This window comes from Nuphar pumila, chromosome 6 (assembly GCF_984573655.1).
Source record: "Nuphar pumila chromosome 6, dmNupPumi1.hap1.1, whole genome shotgun sequence".
Classification (NCBI taxonomy): Eukaryota; Viridiplantae; Streptophyta; class Magnoliopsida; order Nymphaeales; family Nymphaeaceae; genus Nuphar; species Nuphar pumila.
The window spans coordinates 27,198,945-27,208,380 of record NC_143254.1 but is presented as its reverse complement, the minus strand read 5'-3'; positions in this window follow the sequence as shown (position 1 = coordinate 27,208,380).

The window sequence follows — 9,436 nt, the reverse complement described above, 5'->3', positions numbered from 1 at the left end:
TGATTTGGTAAAAGGTCCCTCTCAATTCCCATGAGTAGATCTTCATATCTGCTTTTATGTTGGTCATATTATTATGTGGGGTCCTCCATTTCTTTGACATGAAGAGCATACCAAGGAATTTTCCATCTATGCTATATATGTTATAGTCATTCTGATTTGTTAACATGGGCCCCACCTCATTGTTTTGCATCAGCTTGGCTGGAAAGGAGGTGAAGATAAGATGCACTACCATAATGTACATTGCATTCCAGCCAAACTCCTAGTTTAAAAAAGTCCTTCCTGCTTAGCTTTTACAACAAATTGGAATAAAAATTTCATGTAGGATGTAAGGACTAATTATTATAAATTAGATGTGGGCCCTTTTTCTATTATAGTAGAATATGGCCTCATCTGTAATCATTACCATTTTTGGACAAAGTAACATGATTTTTTTCCAACTTAGGATTGTCTGATTGCTTTCTGAGGCAGGTCCTGTTAATCTCTACTTCATAATTTTAGTTGGAGCACAACATTTGATCTTGACCAGGATTTGGATGGGCTGAACTCAGTAGTTCTAGCCCTGAATTGGTGCCAAAGGATCAATTAACCCACAAAAACCTAGATGAGTTCATTTCATAGTCACAGATATCACCTTTTTTTTAAACATGAAATTTCTGAAAACTGATAGTGATATTTTAAAAAACTCACGTATTTTCGAAAATTTTGATTTTTTATCACAAGAATATCACATAATCAACACGAGATTTATATTTTTTATATTAATGTTTTTTTATATTTTCTTATATATTGTTAAAATTTAAATATACCAAATAATTTAAAAAAAAAATCAAAAATCAAATTTTTTTAAATTTATCACGAGATCTTCCTTTGTCGATGTCGAGAAGATCTCCATAACCAAAATTTTGACTATGGTTCATGTAACATAAAAAGAACCATAACATATCCAAGCCCCTCTTGAGCCAGTTGGAGTCACCTTGGTATATGGGGACCCCTACACAAAGCTGCTGGGTTCTAGAAAAGTTGAATCAACCAATCTTTGGATACTCCTGTGCCTATGATTGCAAACAATAATTGATCCTCTGCAATCATGTATGATTTTTTTTTTGTATATATACATCAGTGAATTTGTACGGTTATCGAATAAACAATTGTTTAGTTGCTTCATCAAGATCAACCCTATCTTTTATTTAAAAAGGGTGATAAGATGTGTCCATTGGTTCTTGTTGAAGATGATGGAGCAGCAATGGAGTCTAGGCACACTTCAACTAATGGATTATTGGTTACTGTTTCTTTGAGTCATTCAAAAGGCAATTATTTCACGGTGCATTTTGACATCCCCTCGTTTGCCATCAACCATGGAGACAACCAAATCCTGTCTTGATTATAGCAGCCCATAGTGACAAAAGCAATGAGCACCAACTATCCCAAGATGACACATGATAAAATATGTCTACAAATCTCTTTCTGTCCCATCCTTAAAAGAGACAGATAATAGAAGAGATAACCATCAAATTAAGCTTTTGTTTTTTAACTATGCATATCATAACATGGGATCATACACATGCAAATTGTACGTGGGCTTGGAAAATGAGGTGATTCTGTAAAGATCTCGTTTGAACTCATAAAATAAACTCGGCCAGCCGAACACGAATAGGTGTTCGACTTGACCTGGCTGGTACAGGCTTGTTAAGTAGTGATAAACATATTCTAGACGTATTTTTACATTATATAAGGTGGCAAAACAAATAGTCGAAATGTTTGACTTAAATGATATTGCATCCAGCTTCGCAACAATGTATTTTTCCATAAATGGGTCAGCTTGAGCTTGGCTCAATTGGTCTAGTGTTCAAATCCGATTAATTCCAACTATGAAAAATGTATTTTCTTGTAAACAAACCAGCTCGGGCTCAACTTTTTTAGCTTGAACAAGTTCATGAGCCACCTTTTTTTTCTCTTAAGGCAAGACTGGGTTTAACCTTGGGCCTGCATGCTTTGCCCAGTTAGCTGAGGCCAGGATTGGGGATGCTTGGAGGCCAAACATTACCAGCTCAATTCTCCCTATGATGTGTGAAGCAGAACTGTAGGACCAGTCCACTCTCCTGAGGTTTACCATTTTAGTGTTGGGGGCAAGTTAGGGATCCGTACAAGATAGTCTTGACTTAACCATCCAGTTATCTCATTCATCTCCCTAAAGCTTCTTTTTCCTTAACAGCAAGGGTTCATGAAATGCCACATTTCACATGATGCCCAAAAAAACACTTAAACCATGCAGAAATTAGGGTTAGAAGAGATCAGTGGCAGTTGTTGGCAATGTGCACCCAGAGAACTCTTCGGGATATGAATTTGGATGGGATTGCACCTCTGCCGACCAATCATTGACTAGCATCAAGCAAGAACATAGTGATCAGATAACAAAAATGAATCCATCTTCTGCAGGAATAGCTACACAAATACAGGACGATCTCATGGGAGGTTATCCAGGCAACCATCCATCTTGAGTTGCTGTAAGCATTTTGATGAACTAGAATATAAGCAGTGCAACAACTAGCATTAGCTGAAGGTGTTTTGCTAGTAGAAAATGATGTTAAAAAGGAAAAAAAATAGTTGTATAATATAGTGAAGCAGTCATTATGTATACCTAGATATCTTCAATAACAGGAAATTAGCTGGTGCAGTTACAAGTGCTCTTCTCAGAGGTTGTTTTCAGAATATGATGCAAACGGCCTTAAGATTTTCATCGAGACCCATTAGCAAATGTGTAAATTGATTTATTTACTTATTGCTGGTGTACAGCTCCCTGTAAGATTCAAACCATTGAAGATGGATTCCAACCATCTTCCATCACATGGATGATGTGTATGATCGATTCCAACCATCTTACTGCACATGGATGATGTGTATCAGATAACTCCAGTATTGCAAACAATAAAATTGCTCGTTTCATGCACTCTAATGTGAATTTTCTTCTCATAAAAATCAATGGACAGCCTTGATTGATTATGTCAAGTCGCATCGAAGTTGTGAAAATGCACCAATATGTTTCATCTAGTATAACAAATCTATGCCAATGTAATGAAAGTTCTGTCCAGATGCAGAAATCTCAAGTAGCACCCTAGCAAGTCCAAACACAACTTTAAGGGATGACCACCAAAAAATACTACAAACAATTTCAAAAGCAATTTACGTAGTTATTTTTCAACTTCATGGCACTAGCATTGTAAGAATTTCCTTTTTTGATAACAAACCTATTTGCTTTTAATGCAAGATATGAAAATATAATAGAAAACTGCAACACACTCATGGACATAAAGTGTTTAACATTTCTCATCCTTCATGTGCTTGCTTTCCAAAAATAATGATTTTTTGTGGTCTCATGCTCATGTTTTCCTGGCTTCAAATTCTAATTCTGCTAGTCAAGAAATTAAATTCAACTGTTCAAATATTATGTCATAAAGTTTCTGATGGCAACATCAGGAGCCCATGGCAAATAGAGTTAGTGCATGCAGCAAGGCTATGCTGGTCATAACTCGATCGACACCCAAAGGTCCTTCGTCAGCCGAAACACTGGCCAGCAGGTTGTTTTCAGCAACCCTATTAGCACGCGGTTCAATGACATGGTTAACTCCAGCATGAGCCGGTGAGAGGGTGGTGTATGTTCTCCCCCGATGATTCACTGAATCCCACGTCTGTGTTCGGGGGGGGGGGGCGAATGAGTGCCACGTATTTACGCACATGGGGCTCGTATTCCTGTGTATGTTGACATAACTTTGCATCTGACTCTGGTGTTGTTGCAAAGACTTAATCACCCTTACTTGCTTTTCTTGCCCTGAAATCACGGTTCGAGGAAATGACAAAAATATCCTCCATTCAAAAGTTGTGAAACTACGGTTTGAGAAAAGGACAAAAAAGTCCTCCATCCAGAAAGTTTGATGTTAACTATTTAAGTTGTAGACGTTCTCTATTCATTAAACTCTTGCGCCATCTGCTGTAACAGTAGCTCCCATTGTCAACGCAAGCTTTGCCTTCATCTCCAGTCAAGGTTTCCACCTTGTTTTGTATCCTGTTTTACAACACATTGTCGACTTCTCGTGCCTGCGTTGTGTTACAAAACATTCCTGTGTCTTCTCTTCATTTTCGTTGTTGTTAGGCATTATGAAAGAAATCAATGATGCACAAACATTCCAACCAGTGCCATTAATGTGTCTCGCCATGCTATGATTAAGAACACATGTCGTCTTGTGTATCATTAAGGCATTATTTTGTTAGTGCAAGTAGATCTTGTTCTTACGATGGTTGGAAACTTATCGATATTTGTAAGATGCTGGGACCTGTTGACAAGAATGCTTGTTTGCAAATGCTAGGAAGGGCCTTCAACCCATCAGGTATCCTACATTTACTCATTATATGCTTTGTATCTCAAACCGCTGTATTAGTAACATACTACCGATTTGTGAGATATTGTTTTGTTAGTTAATATCGATTTGTTTGCTATTATGCTCAATTTCTTTCGTATTGATTTGTAATTTATTGTGTGATATATTTATCGACCTTTTAGATATTATGGTTTTGTATTGTCGATTTGTAAGTTATTATGCTTAACTGCCGTATCGATTTTCAATATATTATTCGATATGTCTATCGATTTGTAAGATATTATATGTTTTGTAATATGTATTCATAAGATATTTGTACACAGACTTTGAAAACGTGTGCATGCAGAAACACATCGTTACACGCATTCAAATCGTTGCTCTGTCAGTGATTTGTATTGAACTCGTTTCACAACCTCCTGGATCTACTCACAGACTTATCGTCAACACACCAGAAACACATCGTTACACGCATTCAAATCGCTGCTCTGTCAGCGATTTGTATTGAACTCGTTTCACAGCCTCTTGGATCTACTCACAGGCTTATCGTCAACACACATGTACGACATTTAGTGTCTTTTATTGGCATGGTAAGTGACAACTCGATGCTCAGTATAAGCAGATATCAAATCGCAGTTGCTTTTATATTGTCATTCTTTAAATCGATTCTTTGATTTGCTAACCCTTATCGATATCAGTTGTCGTTAGGCATTACAGAAAGAAGCAATGATGCACAAACATTCCGACCAGTGCCATTAAAGCGTCGTGAGTAGCTTTCCATCTCATCATGCTATCGATGAAGGACGCATGTCGTCTTGTGTGCCATTAAGGCATTGTTTTGTTAATGCAGGTAGATCTTGTTCTTACGATGGTTGGAAACTTATTGATATTTGTAAGACGCTGGGACCTGTTGACAAGAATGCTTGTTTGCAAATGCTAGGAAGGGCCTCCAACCCATCAGGTATACTACATTCACTCATTATATGCTTTGTATCTCAAACCGCTGTACTAGTAACATACTACCGATTTGTGAGATATTGTTTTGTTAGTTAATATTGATTTGTTTGCTATTTTACTGGCAACATAAACTGATATATTGCTTATAACATTGTTGAGCTTATCATCAGGTTGTAATGAAGATGATGTAGCTCAATCAATTGAAAGTTATGGAGAATTGAACATCTATAATAATGACGCAATTAAAGAATTGAATATCTGCACTAATGATGAACATGATAAGAAGGGTGCAGGCATTAGACCCACTCTTGACTTGAATGTTCCAGTAGAAGAAATGCAATTCAATAATGAGGTAGATTATCATGACAGTACACATAATAAAAGTGTAGGCACTGCGAATGCACATGGAAGTACACTTGACTATGTTCCGGTAGAAGGAATGCAGTTTAATAATGAGGAAGCTGCATATAAATTTTACAATGATTATGCCCTAAGAGTTGGCTTCAGTGTGAGAAGGTTTTCTTGGTCAAAAAATGCACAGAGTGTCGTGGTGAGAAAGATATATGTTTGTTCCAAGCAAGGTTGGAAGAAATCAATGAGAAATCCAACGAGAAGCATGTCAGAATCAAGATGTGGATGTCAAGCTAGAATGGTTTTGAGAAGACATCCGAATGGGAAATTTCTAGTTCGTACTTTAATCAGTGATCATAATCATGATTTATCTGCGTCATTTATGACTCCTATGTTAAGGTCACATCGTAAAGTAACTGCAGCGCATGCTGCAATGATTGAAATAGCCGATAGCGCCGACATTGCACCAAGGAAGACATATAATTTGTTTGCCCACATAGACAGTGGTTGCGATAATGTGTCATTCACACCTTTGGATCTAAGAAACCACTTGAGAAGGAAGATGAATGATAACATGAAGAATGGAGAAATATGTTCTTTGGTTGATTACTTACAGAAGAAATCAAGCAATGACCTCGGTTTCTTTAGTGCAATTCAACTAGATGAAGATGAATATGCTGTGAATATGTTTTGGGCTGATTCAAAGTCAAGAGTAGATTATGAATGTTTCAATGATGTGCTTGTATTTGATACTACAGTAAAGATTAATACTAAACTGTGGTCATTTGCGCAGTTTGTCGGAGTGAACCATTACTCACAGAGTTGTATATTAGGCGACCCGTTTTTGTATGACCAGACCAAGGAAAGCTTTGAGTGGTTGTTCAGAGTATTTACATAGGGAATGAATGAGAAGCAACCTGAAGCTGTACTAACAGATGGTGATCACGCAATTGCGGCTGCAGTGCTTCATGTGTGGCTAGATGCACATCATCGGTTATGTTTGTGGCATATCTTTCAAAATGCAGCAAAGAACATATGACACATATTTAATCAGAAGACAGAGTTTGATAAAAAGTTTACTAGGTGTGTGCTTGAGAGCGTAGGCGAGATCACCTTTATGTCTGATTGGGAGGAAATGATTCAGACATATGACCTTGAAGATTGTCTGTGGTTACAAAATTTATATATAGAAAAAGAGAAGTGGGCATTGGCATATGGAAGACAATACTTTTGTGCTGGTATGATAAGCACACAAAGAGTTGAATCTATGCATGCCACTTTGAAGAAAACCATGTATTCATGTTTAACAATGTTTCGCTTCATGGAACAATATGAATTATTTATAGACGGTCTAAGACAGAATGAGCTTGAACAAGACGTGAAATGCTTCAACACACGACCTCCAACTTTTGGCATAAAAATATTGATGCGACCTGCAGATCTGTATACACTAACTGTATTTGAATGGATAAAAAAAGAGGTGTTTCATGTCATGAATTGCAATATTGAAGGACCCGTGCAAACCGAGAATTTACGCAAATACTGTATTTTATGGGAGGGCGAAAAGCATCACAAAAGACAAGAAGCACATGTCACGTACAATGTGGACAATGAACGAGTTGAATGTTCGTGCAAAATGTATGAATTAAAAGGTATTTTATGATGTCATGCATTAAAGGCACTTATCAAGAGAAGATATAAGAAATACCGGAGTCTTATGTAATGCGAAGATGGAGAAGACAAGCAAAGATTGAAATGCTTGATATGGACAATGTGAGTAAACCTGGTGTTGACGAGAAGTCCTACATAGCCTTCCGTTACGAACAACTATGTAGGTCATTTATGTATGTTGCTGATTTGGCATCGAGAAGTGAAGAAGGCTATGTATGCATGAGAAAAGCGGCATGGGAGTTACTTGAAAACGTGCAGTTAATTAACCTTTAGTCCGTTGCAGCGAATGAATACCGGTCGAAGATAATGGGATCGAACAGCGTAGTTGAAAATCATGCTTCGCTCGACACTCCTGAGAAGTTGCGGCGTAGCCTAAACATCATCTTCAACAAGTCGGTAGTGAATGTTGTTGATTATGATGGACATATTCATGAAGCGAAGGGTATCAAAAGAAAACCTGCCTCTGATCGTAGTCGTCGGAGGACAAAGGCTGCACTAGAACTGGTTGGCAAGAAAAGGTCTAAGAAACAACCAACCTCTAATCAAAAGCAACAAACCTTTTCTCATGAACAGGTATGTAAGACATTATATTGCTTCTCATTACGTGAAGCTTGTCAATATCTAACTCGTGTAATGTCCAACATGCAGCAATACCCAAAAGACGTAATACCCAACGTGCTAACCTTCATTCCTCCCGACCAGATTTCTGGCAATGATAGCTTCAGTTTTACAAGTCTTTTGGTATGTAATCAATGTTGGGATGATGTTTGCATTTCTTGCGAAACTTAAAGCAGTGTTTTATATTTTGTGTTTCATGACAGGCTCAGATGAATTCGCAAGAGAAAACTAGTACACAGGAATCTCGTTTGGGCTATTAATTAAGTGGTCATAACTATTTGCATGACCCGATTTCCACATTGTCAGATTTGTTAAGAGTTTAGGGTTTCCAGCAGAGGTCGTTTACTGAGAAATTGTTGGGTTTCCCTTCTTATTCGGACCGCAGTAGAACTCCTAGGATGTCCACTGATCTTGCCGAGGAAGTCTTTCGTAATCGCTGGATTTTGATTTGTTGGTGACGATTTGTGGTCCGTGGTTGGTGGTGCGTGAATCAATTTCGTATTCGCTGTATAGCGATTTGTGCAGTCATTCGGCTACGATTTGTATGAGTAATCTATAACAGTCATTCGTATACGATTAATACATATTTACAATGATTCGTATTACAAATCATGTGCATCGATTTTATGAGAAATTTATAACAAAGTAACTATTTCAACACATAAATCGATGTACATACAACATAATACAGTACAAATGGAGACAAAAATTGAAAATGAAGCCTATAACATAAACCCTATACCTTAAACTAAGCGAACAACGGAGAACACATTTGCGATTTATGCGGTCAACACAGTCATGTAATCGACGTTCGGAAATGATAAAAGTAAAGATCTATACGAAATGATTAATGTTCACAAATCGCTATAAATCTCTACCTTCTGTACTGAAAATCGCAAAATAAATTTGGGTTGTATGCTGTCAAAAAAACATGGTAATGTTCCCCGTTGAATGATAATAGTCAGCAGCGATAAGGTAACTAAATCGTTCATAAATCACAATTTTCCTCGTCGTCATTGAGTGTAAATTGCAATACACATATGCGATTTCTACGGACAACAAAGGATGTATTAAAAAAAATGAATGATCGTACATTATTCATTGATCTCGATGGTTGAGCACAAGTACTGGACAGTGTGATTATATTCTACTTCGTGAACCAGCAATAGTCAAACCAACGGTTCCTTTATAAACCTGGAGTTCCTCCCTCGAACATGTAACCAGCTACATAGCGAATTGTGGTCGATGAGGCAGACGAAGACAGCTACACGACCAACAATGGTGAATCATGCGTATATTGTCTACACATTGCCTCCATTTTCATCAAAATCCGTCTCTTTCATGCCATTTTTGTGATTTGTGTTGTGTACTCTATAATGTAATTTCAATATTGTTCATTGCAAAGTCCTTATTCATTTCAGCAGAACATCCATCGACGAAGTTGGGCGAAAAATTAGTCAATCACTCAT